This window comes from Primulina huaijiensis, chromosome 18, assembly GCF_012295235.1.
Source record: "Primulina huaijiensis isolate GDHJ02 chromosome 18, ASM1229523v2, whole genome shotgun sequence".
Lineage (NCBI taxonomy): Eukaryota > Viridiplantae > Streptophyta > Magnoliopsida > Lamiales > Gesneriaceae > Primulina > Primulina huaijiensis.
The window spans coordinates 18898637-18918170 of record NC_133323.1 but is presented as its reverse complement, the minus strand read 5'-3'; the positions used below and the strand labels follow the sequence as shown (position 1 = coordinate 18918170).

Genomic DNA, 19534 nt, shown 5'->3' with positions numbered 1-19534 from the left:
GGGAAGTAATTCTTGACCGCCCCAGTGCGAGCAAAACAAATTAAGGAGGCCGACCTGTGAGAGGTTGGAGAATCAACAGAAGACCTCGCGCTAGGGCGGTAAAACTAGACTGCCCCAGCACGAGAGACATGTGAAGCGAGCAACATTGCAGAAGACCTCGCGCTAGGGCCGTAAAACTTGACCGCCCCAGCGCGAGTAAATAAGGCAAGTTTCTTAATTGGGTTGTATTCAACTTGGAAGGTGTATGGTTGCACAAAGGAACCCTAGGGTACGAAAAAGAGACATTATTCAGCAGTCACCAAGGTTTTGAAGAGAGAAAAAGACTTGGAAAAGGCTTGGAGTTGAAGATTTCGAGATTTTCAGGCAACGTTCTTCGCGTTTTCGTCACGTCTAATATTTCTAATTTAATTTCTCTTGTTTAAATATTGTTATGCTTAGTTTGATCATGAATTCTAGTAGTTAATTTACATTATTTTTGGGATTTAATGAGATCCTACCCCGAAACCGAGTTTAGTAAATTCATCTATCGGCTTTTGATTTATTCTTGATTGTGTTATTATTTTATTGTGTTGTTGAAGCGTAGCTAACTTTAATAACGATATCATATTGCGATTGAGTTCGAGAGAATAGCTCATGATAGGAATGCATTGCATAATCCTTAGATTTACAATTTATAAAGAAATATGAATACACATCGATAGTCATAGTCCAGCAGGTCGAAAGCTAGGAGATTTCATAGAACGACATGCAATTCACCCTTGATAAATAATTAAAAAGATTTAATTACTTCACTGAGTTGAATTAGTTTGGCATAGCTCGAGAGAGCGTGTTCAATTGGATGGGAAATCCCGTCGAAAGCATAGATCATTGTTGAACGAATTAAGTTGATTAGCGAGGGGTAGGTGAACCGAGATTCTCAACAAATTCATTTCTCATTGAACTTTAATCAATCATTCTAACTTATTTATTTCATCTTTTAATCTTTGAACCATTTCATTGAGTTTTTATTTAATCATTAAAAAGAAAATGCACACCGACACTAAATCATTTTTGGAGCAAACATTCAACGCCGATGTTTATTTGTTTATTATTTTTATTCTTCTTTCAATAATAATAATAATAAATTTTTCTTGACATCTCAGATAATTTGTTCGCTTCGCTCTCAACCTGCCGTTGCACCTTGTTTCTTTCTTCCTCACCCTATCTCCTCCAAAACGCATCGTTTTGGCTCTCCTCTTCCCCACCCACTTCCATTATGCTTTGTTAGCTGCTTTAATTATCCTAATGTACGTACGGTGCCGTAAATATGACGATTTTATTCATACTGCATTCTGCTACTACTCGAGTTATTTTCTTGTTTCATCTAATCACATTAATCTCAAAGAGTTTGCTCCGTAGTATCTGGATCTGGGTTTATCTGATTATCTCGAATACACTCGATTTGTTTGGAGAAAAAATAACTTTTCTTGTTCCAGCTTATTACAGAGCATTGGCGGTGAATGGAGTGATTTATTTTGTCTTCATTTCTTTCTCAATTTCCATTTTAACTCGTGTATGTTTAATAAATCTTCAAGTGGCTTTGTAGAGTTGTTTTCCGACCGTGTCATGTGAATACTGAACTATATTCAGGCATAGGTAATACAATAAAGTTTGTGGTTACCATGGAACCGAATTAATGATTATCCAAAGCTGAATGAACCTGCATGTGCAATCATTTATAGTTTCAACCGGTACCGTACCGTATTTTGAACAAATTTTAAAATTTGCGGAAAAATAAAAAATTTTCTTAAATAAGAAATAAACCTTCAAATTTCGATTAAAATAAACCGTTCATCCAAAATATTTGCAATAAAAAGATCACAATAAAGTTTGCTAAAAAACTTGCTGAACATCGTGAAACAATCTCGTGAAATCAGAGTGTTAAAATCGCCATACATAAAATCTTAAAAAGTTGACGGTCCTCGGGTTTAGCCTCCTGAACAGTCCAAGCCGGCTCATTGGTCCCTACCCCTCGTCTCCTCATACTCGTCCTCACCTGCATCGATCAAGTCTAGTGAGTCTAAAAACTCAATATTTATGAACCGGAGATAATAAGTAACACATAATAAAATCACATACATCTTTAAAATAGAACGTACATACTTAAGCTTGAACATACGCAAATAAAATAAACATAGACGTGTCATCATCATAAAACTTTTCATAAACATACTTGCATTTTACATACTTGAACAAGCATAACTTCATTATTTTGCGTAGAGATATGTTTCAAAGCAAGTGACTCATACATAAATGCGTCTGATCAGACTAAACCACAGTACTGAGCTGGCAGGAAAAATCCACTACCACATATATGAGATCCCCGGTCATGCTTTACTGGGTGGATTGGTCTCTGGTCATGCTTTACCGCTTTCCAATCCTGATCTAAACCCGATCATGCTTTACCGGGGTGGAGAAGTTCTCGGCCAAGTTCACCAACTTCCAAACCCGTTCATAATTGGAGATGTTCCCGGACACGTTCTCTAGCTTCCAAACCCGTTCATAATTGGTCACAAGACATTTAGCATACCTCAAAAACATAAAATATTTTTTTTGCACGTTGAACATACTTACATGGCGTTGAGGGATTCGTTGGATCTTGCTTGGGGCCACTGCTGCACATACTAATATGAGTTCAAACACTTATCTTTCATAACTTAGGCGTATTAGTCATGCTCACACCCAAAAATGACAAATTTCCTTATGACGTTTTAAATCTCTCAAAACTCGATCTCGTTTAATCATCGTACTAAATCATGACATCGAACCCCAAAACAATCCCTATATGCAGTGAAGACACGGACACCGTGTACACATCCGGGTCTGGGTCCATGTAGCCTCGGCAGCTCAACCTACGGAATTAACAAAGGCACGGACCCCATGTCAGGGTCCGGCTCCGGGTCTGTGTAGACTCTGAAAATTCACACTTCGAAAGAAACAAGGGCACGACCCCATGTCAGAGTCCGACTTCGGGTCCGTGTACCTACGAGAATGGTAAACCAACGGAAATCACTACACTTGTGGCTTAATCCTCCTAACTCGATCATGTGGACCGTGAACCAACACCTCGAGACCCATCCTAAGATGCTATGGCAATGATTCGAACTCCCATGATGCCTCAAAAAAACGATGCAAATCATACAACGTAACTCAAACCGTGAACACGACATTTTGACACCAAAATGCTTCCTACAACTTCTAATGCAACCAAGTGCCTATCGACAAAAAACGAAGCGCCAAAAATAATCCCAACATCATACTCACAATACTTAAACGCAGCAGCGATCACCCAACGGTTCCCAACAAAGCCTGCAATAAATAAACTTCAAGAACACGTCAAGAACACATTTTCAGAAAATTACAGTTTGAGCAGTCCCACAAAAACGAACATATCTCACTCGTTTCTTGGCCAAAAATTACGAATTTACTGTCAAATCGAAGGTATCAAAAAGTTCTACTTTTTATATGTTGAAAGTCTTTCCAGAAAATCGACCAAATATTCGCAGAAATCGAAATGACAGCAGACACATTTTTAGATCTAAAATTTTCAATCCAAAATTCAACCCAAATGTTTTTGCTCAAACTTTTCACAAAATACATGGATTTTTTACGCATAATAAACATCACAACACATAATATGACGAGATCGATGTAGAAACAAAAGTTTATACATGCTTTTTGATATTTAAAACTCACGATACGACGATACCGAAGCGGAAATGGTACGAGGGTTGATCCGAGACAATTTGTGGCGCGATTTCTTGCAACAAAATCAACGAAGGTTTGCTGAAAAACTAGAGAAGGAGGGGGCGGCTCCTCTAGATCTATGAACCCTAAGTTTTCTTTTCAAAAATCTGAAATGAATGCAAAGAAATGTGTGTGTGTGTGTGTTATTGTGAGTGTGGGGTGTGTGTGTGCGTGAGATTAGTGATTAGGGGATGAAATTTTTGCTTAATTAATAATTAACAACTAATTAAATGCTAACCCACCTTTAACTTCAATAAAATCTCTTATTTTAAAATAAAATGCACACTTGCTAGACTTTAAAAGTTTTAAAATCTTAAAATCACCTAATAATTAAATTAGGCTTTAAAAATACTAAAAAAAAACTAAATAAATCATTTAAAATGTCACATTCTTAACTTAAAATAAAATACTACATTTTAAAATCGCCAAAATCGTCGTCAGTCTCTTTTCCTCGATCCCGCATCGAATAATCGCTTGAAACATAAAACTCGAGAAAATATTTGAACGTGCATCACATAAACATAATTAATTTAAAATAATGCAATTAAATAAATTATGTATCGCTAAGATCAATTTAAACTTAAATAAACAATTAACAATTAAATAAATACATGGGTTTTACGTGTACTGAATTTGGGCTCTACAGTTCCTCCCCCACTTAAATAAATTTCGTCCTCGAAATTAAGTCTTACCAAAAAGTTCCGGGTAGCGATTTCTCATATCTGCCTCGGTCTCTCAAGTGGCATCCTACACTGATTAATTCAGCCACCGGACTTTGACCAGCTTGGTCACTTTGTTTCGTAGTCTTCGTTCCTGTCGGTCTAGGATTTGGATAGGTCTTTCCTCATACGACAGATCTGGAGTAAGCTGCAACGACTCATAGCTCAAAACATGCGAAGGATTTGCTAGGTACTTCCTCAGCATTGAGCCGTGGAACACATTGTGTATACCGGCCAGATTCGGCGGTAGGGCTACACGATAAGCTAGTGTCCCAACTCTCTCAAGAATCTCGAACGGTCCAATAAATCTCGGACTGAGCTTGCCTCTCTTTCCAAACCTCATAACACCCTTCATGGGTGATATCTTCACGAAAACGTGATCACCTACGGCAAACTCAAGATCTCTCCTTCTCTTGTCAGCGTAACTCTTCTGGCGACTCTGGGCGATCTTCATCCTGTCTCGGATCTTGACCACTACATCTACAGTCTGCTGAACAATCTTTGGACAAAGTTCTGATATCTCACCGACTTCATCCCAATGAATCGGCGACCTGCACTTTCTCCCGTACAGTGCCTCGTAGGGAGCCATACCTATAGATGATTGGAAGCTGTTGTTTTAGGTAAACTCCACTAGAGGTAGCTTTGATTCCCAATTCCCATGGAAATCGATCACACAAGCTCTCAACAAATCTTCCAAAATCTGTATCACACAATCAGACTGCCCATCTGTCTGAGGGTGGAATGTGGTACTGAATAGCAACTTCGTCCTCATGGCTGCATGTAAACTTTTCCAGAAGGACGATTTGAACCTCGGGTCTCTGTCGGACACAATAGTAACTGAGATCCCGTGCAATCGAACTATCTTCCTGACATAGAGCTCTGCATACTGCATCATGGAGAAAGTCGTCTTCACTGGCAAGAAGTGTGCCGACTTAGTAAGTCGATCCACTATAACCCAAATGGAATTGGATCCTGTGACTGACCTCGGCAAACCAACAACGAAGTCCATGGTGATATTCTCCCATTTTCACTCGGGGATAGGGAGCGACTTAAGCAGTCATGCTGGCCTCTGATGCTCTGCCTTCACTTGTTGACAAGTGAGGCATTCAGACACAAATCGGTGGATGTCTCGCTTCATACCTGGACACCAATACAAAATCTGCAAATCCCTGTACATCTTGGTACCTCCTGAGTGGATGGAATACGGAGATGTATGTCCCTCTGTCAGAATATCTTCTCTGATCGAATCAACACTAAGCACCCATTCTTCCTCTGTACTTCACAATATCATCAGACACTGCGTAAAGTACACTGCCCTTCGCTTTATCCTTCAGTCTCCATTTCTGCAATTGCTCATCCGATGGCTAACCTCTACGGATTTGGTCTAGCAACGAAGACTGGACTGTCAGATTAGATAGCTTAGGAGCTCTGCCCTTGGGATAAACCTCTAACCCAAATCTCTGAATCTCTGACTGAAGAGATCTCTACACTGATAGTTGTGCTACGATTGCAACTTTCCTGCTCAAGGCATCTGCCACAACATTAGCTTTTTCCGGATGGTAGCTAATCTCACAATCGTAGTCTTTCACTAACTCCAACCACCGTCTCGGTCTAATATTCAGCTCCTTCTGCGTGAAGAAATACTTGAGACTCGTGTTATCAGTAAATATCCGGCATTTCTCGTCGTACAAATAATGTCTCCATATCTTCAACGCGAAGACAACGGCAGCTAACTCAAGATCATGAGTCGGATAGTTCTTCTGATGCACCTTCAACTGTCTGAAAGCATAAGCTATGACCCGACCGTGCTGCAACAAAACTGCGCCTAGACCGAGCTTAGAGACATCGGTGTACAACACAAAATTACCTTGCCCTGATGGCATGGCTAAAACTGACGCTGAAATAAGAGCTTGCTTCAAAGCATCGAAGCTCTTCTGACATCCTTCACTCCATACGAATTTAGCATTCTACTTAGTCAATGAAGTGAGTGGCACTGCAATTGAAGAAAATCCCTGAATAAATTTCATGTAGTAGCCTGCTAAGTCTAGGAAACTGCGGATCTCGGAAGCAATCTTCGGTTTAACCCAATCCTTAATTGCTGCCACCTTAGTTGGATCCACCTCGATACCACTGCTAAATATTATATGGCTCAAAAACGATACCTTCTCCAACCAGAATCCACACTTACTGAATTTCTCAAACAACTTGCAACTCTGCAAGACCTGCAAAATTGTACTCAAGTGCTGACTGTGCTCCTCATGGCTCTTCGAGTAGATAATAATGTCGTCAATGAACACTATGACGAACTGATATAAGTAGGGCTGAAATACTCGATTCATGAGGTCCATAAAAATTTCTGGAGCATTTGTCAGACCAAACGACATCACTAAGAACTCGTGATGCCCATATCTGGTTCTGAAGGCTGTCTTATGAACATCTGCATCTTTTACCTTCAGCTGATGATACCCTGATCGCAGATCTATCTTAGAGAACAATGTAGCTCCCTGCAACTGATCGAATAAGTTCTCGATCCTTGGTAGTGGGTATTTATTCTTGATCGTCACCTTGTTCAACTCTCGGTAATTGATTCACAGTCTCATGCTCTCATCTTTCTTCTTCACAAAGAGCACTGGTGCGTCCCATGGTGAGAAACCAGGGCGGATGAATTCTTTGTCTAGGAGCTCCTGAATATGCTGCTTGAGATCTAACATATCAGCTGGAGCTAAGCGGTACGCTGCCTTAGAGATTGGCACAGTGCCTGGCATAAGGTCAATGGCAAACTCCACCTCTTTCTCGGGTGGAAGGCCTGTGACGCCATCTTGAAAAACGTCACGAAAATCTCTAACTACTGGTACATCAGATAATGACGGAGTGGGTACGTCAAGTGCGAAAATAATACTGGTCAAGAAAGCCTGACATCCCTTGTGAATAAGTCTCCGTGCCTGCATGCAAGAGATCATGCGAGGGAAACTCCTTCATCTATCTCGCTCAAAAAGAAACTGTTCCGTGCCCAACGGTCTTACCAACACTGGCCTTTTCTGAAAATCAATAAGAACTCTGTTCTTCATCAGCCAGTCCATTCCCAAGATGATATCAAATTTTGGTATCGACAACACAATCAAATTGGCATACACTAGGTGGCCCTGCAGTTCAAGATCGATGTCTCTGACCACGCTAGTAGCTTATAGCTCTTCCCCTTATGGGACTGTCACTGAATAGCTCATGTCGAGTCCAATCGCCTTGACGTCCAGATGATTGGCGAATGTCTCCGAAATAAAAGAGTGAGTGGCCCTGGAATCTATCAAGGCCTTCGTGGCTACTCTCTTTATAAAAATATTTCTTGAGAGACGTTAGCACAACACAAAACTTATATCCCAAAATTCTAACCTTAACCTCACGTATAGTAGAAAGTCTCTACAAAAGTCACCAAAAATATTATCTAGCCCACTAATAATCCCAAATAAAGATTCAAAACATGCATGACAAAATTTAATACTGAGCTGAATTAAATAAGTTACCAGTCAACAAGGTCGTGTCTGGGTTCGCCTCTTCTGCCTGCATGGCGAACACCCAACCCTGGGTCGGCTGCCTCCACTGTGGGCAGTCCCTCAGCATATGATCGCTGGCTCCGAATTTGAAGCATTTGTCCGATCCCCATAAACACTGTCTCGGATGCTGGCGGTTGCACTTCGGGCACACTGGGCACTCACCGGGCTTCTGTGGAGCCTTCTTCTGTGGGATAGGACCTTTGCCCTTCGGCGGTCCCTGATATGGCCTCTTCCCTTGCTGTCCCTGGAAAGGCCTCTTGAACTATTGCTGCTACTGAGGTGCCTGATAGGGCCTCTTTCCCTGTCTGTCATTCTCGATATCCTTCTGATTCTGTTCTGCCTCCAAGGCTCTAGACACGGCAACTGCATAGGTAGTCGGACCAGCAACCCTGACATCACGACGCAAGATCGTCCGCAACCCATCAATAAAATGCCTCAGCTTCTCTCGGGCATCATTTGCAATCAGGGGCACAAAGTGACACCCCCTCTCGAACTCAGCTACGCTGCTGTCTCCCTGACGCAAAGTCATAAACTCCCTAGTCAGTATAGAACGTACTTCTTCAGTGAAGTACTTGGAGTAAAAGACCTCCTTAAAGCCATCCCATGACAGAGTCTGTAGATTCACCGACAGATAGGCGCTCTCCCACCACAATCTGGCGTCCTATGTCAACAAAAAAGTGGCACATCTAACTCTGTCTGCATCTTGCAGTTCCATGAAAGCGAAAATCACCTCGATGGACTTAATCCATCTCTCAGCTATCATTGGGTCAGTAGTTCCCGAGAACTCTTTTGGGTCCATTCTCCTAAACCTCTCATAGACCGCTTCAGATCTAGGCCTCGCCCTGTGTCTCCTGCAGCCTGATTCCCCGCAAACTGTGCGAAGAACTGAGTCATCCCTGCAAGCATCTGAGCCTGAAAATCTGGGGGTGGACGAGGAGGAGTGGCCCTCTCCCCATCCTGAGCTTCCCTATTCTCATCGCCTACTTCACGCACAATCCTACGTCTGGGGGGCATACTGTTCCAAAATTTACCCAACACATAAACCCAATATGCATGGACATAATATTAATATCATAAGATGCACGTAATTTGAATTTAAATATGCACATGTTGAAATCATGACTTGATGCTTACTACATCAAATAATTTATAACCTTAAAACTTGCAGACTTGAGGTGTGGCTTCGTGAGCTTCTCACAACTGGCAGAGGCATAACCCTTTACAAGAACACTACTCTGATACCAACTGTAACGTACCGTATTTTGAACAACTTTTAAAATTTGCGGAAAAATAAGAATTTTCTTAAATAAAAAATAAACCTTCAAATTTCGATTAAAATAAACTGTTCATCTAAAATATTTGCAATAAAAAGATCACAATAAATTTTGCTAAAAATACTTGCTGAACATCGTGAAACAATCTCGTGAAATCAGAGTGTTAAAATTTTCATGAATAAAATCTTAAAACGTTGGCGGTCCTCGGGTTTAGCCTCCTGAACAGTCCAAGCCGGCTCATTGGTCCCTACCCCTCGTCTCCTCATACTCGTCCTCACCTGCATCGATCAAGTCTAGTGAGTCTAAAAACTCAACATTTATGAACCGGAGATAATAAGTAACACATAACAAAATCACATACATCTTTAAAATAGAACGTACATACTTAAGCTTGAACATACGCACATAAACATAAGCATAAACGTGCCATCATCATAAAATTTTTCATAAACATACTTGCATCTTACATATTTGAACATGCATAACTTCATCATTTTGCATAGAGATATGTTTCAAAGCAAATGACCCATACATAAATGCGCCTGATTAGACTAAACCACAGTACTAGACTGGAAGGGAAAATCCATTACCACATACATGAGATCCCCAGTCATGCTTTACCGGGTGGATTGGTCCCTGGTCAAGCTTTATTGCTTTCCAATCCTGATCTAAACCCGATCATGCTTTACCAAGGTGGCGAGGTCCTCGGACACGTTCACCAACTTCTAAACCCGTTCATAATTGAAGAGGTCCCCGTACACGTTTTCCGACTTCGAAACCCGTTCATAATTGGTCACAAGACATTTAGTATACCTCAGAAACATAAAATATTTTCTTTTGCACGTCGAACATACTTACATGGCGTTGAGAGATTCGTTGGATCTCACTTGGGGCCACTGCTGCACATACTAACATGAGTTCAAACAACTATCTTTCATAACTTAGACGTTAACAAAGGCACGGACCCCGTGTCAAGATCCGGCTCCGGGTCCGTGTAGACTCTGAAAATTCACACTTCGAAAGAAACAAAGGCATGGACCCCGTGTCAGAGTCCGGCTTCGGATCCATGTACCTACGGGAATGGTAAACCAACGGAAATCACTAGGCTTAATCCTCCTAACTCGATCATGCAGACCTTGAACCAACACCTCGAGACTCATCTTAGGATGCTATGACAATGATTCAAACTCCCATGACGCTTCAAAACAACGATGCAAATCATACAACGTAACTCAAACCATGAACACGACATTTTGACACCAAAATGCTTTCTATGACTTCTAATGCAACCAAGTGCCTATCGACACAAAACGAAGCAACAAAAATCATTCCAACATCATACTCACAATACTTAAACGCAGCAGCGATCACCCAACGGTTCCCAACGATGCCTGCAACAAATAAACTTCAAGAACACGTCAAGAACACATTTTCAAAAAATTACAGTTTGAACAGTCCCACAAAAACGATCATAACTCACTCATTTCTTGTCGAAAAATTACGAATTTAATGTCAAATCGAAGGTATCAAAAAGTTTTACGTTTTATATGTTGAAAGTTTTTTCAGAAAATCGACCGAAGTTTCGCAAGAATCGAAATGACAGCAGACACTTTTTTAGATCTAAAATTTTCGATCCAAAATTCAACCCAAATGTTTTTGCTCAAACTTTTCACAACATACATAGTTTTTTTTACGCATAATAAACATCACAACACATAATATGACGAGATCGATGCAGAAACAAAAGTTTATACATGATATTTAAAACTCACGATACGGCGATATCGGAGCGGAAATGGTGCGAGGGTTGATATGGGATGAGTTGTAGTGCGATTTCTCGCAACAAAATCAATGAAGGTTTGCTGGAAAATTAGAGATGGCGGGGGCGGCTGCTCTAGATCTATGAACCCTAAGTTTTCTTTTCAAAAATCTGAAATGAAGGCAAAGAAATGTGTGTGTGTGTGTGTGTCATCGTGAGTGTGGTGTGTGTAAGTGTGTGTGTGTGCGCGCGTGAGATTAGTGATTAAAGGATGAAATTTTTGCTTAATTAATAGTTAACAACTAATTAAAATGCTAACTCACCTTTAACTTTAATAAAATCTCTTAATTTAATATAAAATGCACACTTGCTAAACTTTAAAAGTTTTAAAATCTTAAAATCACCTAATAATTAAATTAGACTTTAAAAATACTTAAAAAAACTAAATAAATCATTTAAAATGCCTCATTCTTAACTTAAAATAAAATACCACATTTAAAATGCACCAAGTGATCTTATGATGCTTCCAAAGGATATGCTATTGAGTCAAACAATTAGAAAAGAGGTTTAGCTTGTACCTTGGAACATTTTTAAGCCAAATTGCATCGTGGTTTCTTTATTCACGAGGTTTTGCTTGTCGCCCTAGGTTTGTCCAACATTTGGTCCTCCGCTAATAAGAAGGGTTCTCAAACTGTTTCATCCCTGATGAGTTTTGTCCTGACCCAATTCCTGGAGTTGTGCTTGAGGCCTTGAATTCCTGGGTAGAATCATCTGTGAAGAACCTTAATTTTTATATCATTAATTTTTTGTTTCTTTCTCCTTGCTGCATTTCTTTTACCATTTCGATTGTACTGGCATTCGTTACAGTGAAATTATTGATTTAGATACGTTGTATTCTGATTTATAACCAGAATATTATACATTATAACCAGTAGATACATGATGAAAAAAACAAAGGATCGATTAGACTAGAACAAATGACACAAATATGTTCAAAATTTTTCTTATGGACTACACTTCAACCATGCTCAACCTCCTAGATATCGAGAAGTTCTAGTGCTTGTTCTCTTTGGGAATGTCTTTGTCAGGTATCTCCTTAGGTTTTGACTTCTCCATTTCCCTGCATTAACGTCACGCACAACGGATGGGTAAAGGAATCATGCCCACACCCGAAAAAAGTATATTTTGGTAATAAAAACTTGAATAGTTGTTACAAAAATATGAAGATCGTCACGTTCCTAATAACACTCCTCATCAAGGAATTTTGATAATTTTAATCAGCATTTCACCACCGGGTAAAGTTTCAATCCAAAGAAACAAATAACCTAAACCCATTTGGATGGCCTTATCGAACCAAAGCATCGAAGCCCGCATTTCGCAACCTATCTTCTATGCTAAAAATTACACAGTAATCAAAGCACATCGATTGCCTAATATTAGCAATAAATGGATTCATCCATAGAACCATAACCTAACAAAAGTTGAAAACATAGTGAAACATAACGAAAGTGAAAGGAAAACAACGAAAAACACGCCAAAAAAAAAAAAAAGCAATAATTTTTAAAGGAACGTACTTGGCGGCTGCTGTAGACTCTTCTTCGAGCCAGTTACGGATGTGACGGACGTTGCGACGGAAGATGGAAGCAGACTGTTTGACATCACTCCTGATTAGCAAAATCACGACGCTTACTCCGGCCACCGTCAGTAGGAAATTCGTCAACGCCATTTCACAAGAATGGTGATTGTTCCTAAAGCTATTGGAAGCTTGAAATTGTCCAAATGGATTAATATTTTTTAATATATTTTATTTATATCATAAAAATAAAGTATGGGGGTATTTTTTTAGGGTAAATTGAAAATAAAATCTCAAATAAAAACATAATTTTATCATACCTCTCAACATCCAAAAAATTTTGTTTAAATTCCCTAAAATGATAAAAATGACAAATATACTCCTATATTTGTTGATTTTATTGATTATTGATTATTGATTGATTTATTTTGGGCCATAAACGGTATCAGAATCTAGGTAAAATAATTTCATACATACAAAAATATTATTATTGTTTAATTAAATTTTTAAGGAGAAGGGTGTGTTTAATTGAATGACTTGGCTTAGTTATTAAATTCTAGCATCTTCACTGTGAGTGGATACTAAATTTTTAAAATTGTCTCCTTTAATCTTTAATAACAAATATTTTCCAATGCACTATTCTCACTAGTTCTGTATATTTAGTAACAGAAACATTTGCTAGGTATATGTAAAAAAGAATTTCTAATTCTTTTACTATTACATCTCTCATTTCATTGTGGTTTTCATATATTTTAAAGAATTTAAAATCCATTTTCAACTCTAATCTTCACTCACGATCCCCTCAAAATAGTTTTGGTTGTGGAAAAACTTATGTCTTACAAAGTCAAGGATTCACCTGATCAAAATCAAAATATAACAGACTGACATATTGTTGGCTTGTTGCTGATATACTGTGGTAAACTTCCATCGCGTATCAGAATCAAGAAAAGGCAAACATGCGACGATGTCAGAGATGATTGGAAGGGATTCAGGACTTCTTTAATTAAGATATCATTAAGCTTCCATCTCATTTTTTAATGGATTGTGAATGACACTCCACCTCCCACTAAGCCATCAATTGATTATGTATCTCTATTACATTCACAACGTAGGAACTAAAAAATACACAAGTTTGAAGAAATATGTTAAATCAATGAATTTTCATGTCTAGTTAAGCATCCAAATGAGTTTAAAACATGTGATTTTTTTTTACCTTTGTTCCACCATACATCTTTATTGTAATATTATAATGAGTTGGGTCACACAATTTATTGATTATCTAGGGCCTTTGACCACTCTGATTGCCAATATTATTTTTTCTACACATACAAAAATTGTCCATATACCCATTGCCAATAAAATAATAGTTACTATAGCTAGTGGGTTTTATTGATCAAGCAAGTTGTAGGCATTTTCAACTGGTGTACGTGAATCACTGATTTGATTGTTTGCTATTTGGGCTCGTGAGGTTTTTCCAAGAAACAAAGAACAGGCTTGGTTTCTGCTACTTTCTTGAGTAAAGCATAATTAATAAAACGCCAATTCTGCTAGTTGTGTCACCTACTCTCACAAGATAAATAAGACAGCAACTGAAACAAGCTGAAAAAGGATTTCTGGAAATTATAGAGTAATTCTTTCAAGAATTGACGTGCAAGATTTAAGTTTTCTCATGAATGGAATTACAAGTTGGCAAGCCAAATTTGACACTTGACAATCCCATAAAGCATCTCTCCTTATAGGTAGTTATTTCACTTCTCCTTCGGATAATACCAGAAATGCCTATAAAACATACCATCAAATAGCAGTCACTCGTACGTATGCCAAGAAAATAAAGTTCAAAATTTGAGATTTGCAACAATATTAGCAGCTTGAGCCTTGAAGTAGCACTCCGTCCAATATGGATGTCTAGCTAATAAAAAGCTGCGAACACCAAAAGGGGGATGGAAAATATGAATCTATACAAGGCTGTCTACAAAATTACTAGGAATTCTGGGACAAGATTCTCGAATTTAGGAAAGACTAATGTTTTTGTAAAAAAAAATTGAGATCCCTACTTTCTTCTGCTTAAACGAAGTAGCGTCTGGGTGGCTATTAATCCCAAGATTACTGATTATTATTCTTGAAACACCCAGCATGAATTGAGAAATTTGATGCTTTTTAAAAGGCATCAGGGATTTGTTTGCTCTTAAAGTCCTATATTCACTTGGTAAATTGAATATGGTACTTCACCCAATAATTCATGATTATTTCAAAAACAATTTATCTCTCAAAACTCGTTACAAAAGAATCATTAAATTTCGAAGCTCGACGGGGTGCATCCTATTCTTAACTTATGTTCAAGCCATGCACAAATGAATATTAAACCGTTGTCAGAGCAAGTTTGTGTAGGATCATATCATTCCAAACCTTAACCGAAAAGATATTTAATTTAACAAATTGACTGACTGACTGACCACAGACAAGTCTTTTAAAACAAGAAATAATGAAAATATTTACCTCAGCGGAGAGAAGATTAGTAGGAGAGAGAGGCGAGAGCGGCCGAATTTTAGCTGGAGAAGAGAAGTGAAACGTGTATTGATAGGTTTGTCTTATTGGGCCGGGCCTTGAGCGGTCGGCCTCATAAAAGGTCCGGGAAATCAAAATTTGGTCAAAAGCCAGGCGATGAAAAATGGCTCTAAGAAGCTAGCACTCGTAACGGTTGTGCTTGGATTGGGATAAAAACACCAAAAGAAACATGACACAGTTGGCATAACTAGTCCAAGAGTTGGCAAAACATTAATCAGCATTATAACTAGTCTAAAATTAAGATAGCACTTCTGATTGTTAGTCGTATCGTTGAACAGACACACAACATAACGCAATCGAATTTCAAGACCGGACTAACCAATTCAACAAGGTATTATGTACAGTGTTATTCTAATATGGCATCTAGGACAACTAGCATTTGCTACCACAAATAAGAAAGATTTCGTGGATTTGGAAAATGTAGATAGCAAAAATCATACTTACGTTTTACAATGCACTACCAGAACCATATCCGCATTCACGCCAATATGGACATTACTTTTCCGGGAAAAAAAAAAAGACATCTTTTACCATACGAAATCCTATAATATCTCTATATCAAAATTACCACTCGGCTATTATGATAAGTGGAGAAAGAGTCAGTCGGGGATTCCATTTGCAAATAAAAACTTTGATTAAACTTGACAAGAAACTTTTGTAAAATTAATTTAAAAAAACAGATATTCGGCAATTTGTGAAGATATGAAACAATTTCTGACCTCGATCGGTGCCCTAAATCCTTCCTCCAAACGCGGCGGCACGAGCCCTAGTCTCCAATTGTGTTGTGTGTGAATTTTTTGAGCTATTCTATTATTTTTTGTCATATCTAAATAAAAAATATAACTTTTGATCTAAAAAATATAAAAATTGAATACTATCACAATTTTAAATATGACAAAAAATAATAGAATAGCCCAAATATTATTTTTTGGCGCCTAAACACACGCAATATGACGACGTCTGCTTAGAATTTCCAAACAATACAAGCATTTTATTATACATTTGCCTTTTAATAAATGTGTCTTATTTACAAAATCATATTAATTGTTTCATCTCATTAAAATCTAGCATCTAATGTCTTCTAATTTACCAATCTCATATACTTGGAAATATAAAAGAAAGAAAAACATAACAAAAATAAAGAGAGAAGCATATTCTTGAATACGTGGTGTATCCAGTGTTCTAAAAAGCGCCGTATAGGAGCGGTGGACGCCCGACTTTTGGGTAGCGGCACCACCACATTAATCGGCCATTTAGGAGGTTTGGGCGGCCGGCTTTTGGGCAGCGGCGCCACAACATTAATCAGCCGCCTAGGTGATTTGGGCGACAGATTTATTTTTTTGGGCTATTCTAATATGAAAAACTGTAACAAAGAATTTAGAACAAAAGCCTTAACAATGGACAATTTGAGGTTGAAATTTACAGAGTAAGAGCTGGACTGCTAGAGAAAGCCTGACAGAGTCATTATCAGTATAAAAAAGTCAATCCTGTGAGTAGCTAAAACAACCAGCCGACTCTTCGACCAAATTAAGTTAAACTATACTCCTACTAATATCGACCCGGGATTTTTTTTCCCAGATTTAGCTGCGGCTTATCGAAGTAAAGATGATGCAGAAGAAACTCTAGATTAAATGCAAACGCAAACGCAAACGCAAACGCATCAACTCATAAAATAAAATCTAGTGAACAATCGATGATTTCGAAAAAATTATTTCATAAAACTGAAGCATTTGGATTACTCCTACCTCAAAAATGATCGTGAGCAATAACTGGGACAGAGTAAGACGCAAAAAAATAGCACCACTCAGAAGGTATAATCTCGGAGTGGAAAGGAAGAAAAAAGTACCTATTAAATTTGACGAAGCGGCTAGGGTTTATGCTCGGCCACTCTTCACTTTCGACGGAAATCGTACGTACAGCTTTAAAAGGGTCATTATCTCCTGCGGCCGGTGTGGCGTTGATTGATATTATTTTTAAGGGTGTTTTTGGAACTTCAAAAAATCTAAATTATCCATATCTTTAAATTTAAATTAAATAATAAATAAGCTGCCCTTAATTTAACAGTAGACTGGTCAAATTGAGTCAGGCCCGTCCCGCTATAAAAATTGAGCGGGTTGGGTTGATAAAATAGCAGTCCGTTTGGAAACGGGCCAAATAGGCTGAGCCCGTTTGGGTTGCAGGCTCAGATGGGTCGGGCTCAAACGGGGAGGATTGGCCCGCCAAATTAGAGTATAATTTTATATTTTTTTGTTTTAAGTTTTATATAAAATTAGAATAAGTCTCATACGCCTCCATCACTCTCTTATCTTATTTCTTTCTTATTTTTCTCCTTGATCTCGCCTCCATCACTCACTCTGGTAAAATCTGAATCTCTGTAAATTTTATTCATGAATCTTAAAGGGAAGAAATTTCTGTAAATTTTAATAATGAATCTTAAAATAATTTTTAAGCATAACAGTTGTTTGTGAACCCAAGAGCGGTTTTGTTTGAAGTCCGACGAGTTGTAGTGAAATTTTGTGGATCTGGCGGAGGTTTAATAATTATGTGTATTGTTGAACACTTAATATTTCTAAAATTTACAACCTTCTCTTTCCTCGACTTTCTGTTCTCTTCTATGTCTCAATCTTCATGTTTGGTTTAAGCACTTTACTTTTTATGGATTATGTTGATGCTTTCTTAATTTCTCTTATTTCAATTTTTTTAAGTATTTTATGAAACTATTTGACTAAAATATATTTTTCTTCTATGTTTACTGCGATATTTTTTAGTATTTTTTTCTTAAAAAAAATAAACGGGTTAAAAATAAGCCGGTCGGCCCGCCTAGCCCGCGGCTCAAGGTGGGTTGGGCTGGGTTGGCCATTTAGAGGCCCGCGAAAATGGCGGACTGGCCCTCCCCGCCCCGCTTAATGGCCACCTGCCAGCTCATTTTGACATGTCTGTTTAACAGTGCTACATACAAATTGTACGTTCTAACCAAAATATAGTTTTACTAGTAGTCAAACTCGTCAGTCGAATTATGGCTTCAGGAATTATATATAAGTGACGTAAATGTATGTGTATACGGTTCAAAAGTTTTAAATATAATAGTTTCTATTTACTATTTGAAATCATGATATCTGTATGATTCATACCTAGCAACGTGAATTTGATATGATTTAGAATAATCCGAATAGATTATAAACTTGTAATTAAATACTAAAATCTAGATTTAGAATACCCGAAAGGTATAAATTTGAAGCACCATGATTGAAATGATTTCCACTAAACAACATGTAACTTAAATTTTACAATTAAATTTCAAAGATTTATCAATCACAATCTTAAATTTCATTTAAGATACGTATCACATCTCATCCAATTTTTATTAAATATTTTACACCAAAAATCCAATTGATACTAAACCTAAAATAAGCAAAAATAATGAACAAAAGAGAACTAGCATAACTTACTGCTATCAAGAGATGCCAAATTGATATGGTAGACTTTTCTTCTTAATTCGATCGATGATGGGTGATTATTTTATTCTTCAATTTTTTTTTTGGTGAACAACGGCGCATAGGGTTTGGTGGTGAGGGTTTTACGTATAATCATTATAGAAACTCCAGGCCCAATAAAATTCAATCGAGTAAATTGGGAAAAAATATCCAAACTCAACTTTATTTTAAACCCCTACAAATAAAAACTTTGTTTCCACTACCTAAAAGTATTTAAAAGGACAAAGATACTCTTACATATGATATATAAAATGAATGATTTTCCTGGGCTGAATATGGTATCAGAACCGAGGTAAAATTATTTCAAACATATAAATTTATTATTACTGAGTAATTAAATGTTTGAGGAGAATTTTCTCAATTAACATGAATCCGAACCTAAGTTCGAGATTAATTATTTACAGGATTTATTCCAGAACTTTGGAATATTTGCAACAGAAAGATCTAACCAAGGTTAGTTATTAAGAAAGAACTTATCAGAGTCCTAAGGTAAACTTATGATTCAAAATAACAGGTTCTTAGAAATAGTATCAGATTCCTCTAAACTCTCTGGAGATCTTAAAAAAATTCAAAAGACTGTACAAAATTACGGCAATATGTTGTATTATATACCGCAAAATGTGCAAAAAATTCTTGAAAACTAGGAAGAAATTCTTGAAATGTTAAAGGATATTCGAACAAGAATTCAAAATCTAGAAAAACAACCAAGTTCTAGTAAAAGGACTTCAGAAGGAAGGTTATCACCATCCTTTGTTACTGAACCCTTGTTACAACAACGAGGGAAGGCCAAAGTAATGCCAAAACCTTTAACTGAAG

At 37.7% G+C, this 19534-nt stretch overlaps 2 long non-coding RNA genes across 9 annotated transcripts; one reads left to right on the top strand and one right to left on the bottom strand.

The window, feature by feature from the left end:
• Positions 1 to 9363: 9363 nt before the first annotated feature.
• On the bottom strand, positions 9364 to 17163 carry LOC140964504 (uncharacterized). 8 transcript variants are annotated; one of them, XR_012172899.1, is made up of 6 exons: positions 17071 to 17143; positions 15156 to 15208; positions 12661 to 14438; positions 11665 to 12206; positions 9918 to 10718; positions 9381 to 9605 (listed from the first exon to the last, which is right to left on the bottom strand). It is a non-coding gene; the product is annotated as an uncharacterized lncRNA (long non-coding RNA). The 8 variants fall into 8 exon arrangements; XR_012172901.1 differs by lacking the exon at positions 17071 to 17143 and adding an exon at positions 16970 to 17047; XR_012172898.1 differs by lacking the exon at positions 17071 to 17143 and having other exon boundaries at positions 9375 to 9605; positions 12661 to 12850; positions 15156 to 16963.
• LOC140964505 (uncharacterized) lies at positions 10768 to 12206 on the top strand. Its single transcript, XR_012172903.1, has 2 exons — positions 10768 to 11651; positions 11733 to 12206. It is a non-coding gene; the product is annotated as an uncharacterized lncRNA (long non-coding RNA).
• Positions 17164 to 19534: the final 2371 nt, after the last annotated feature.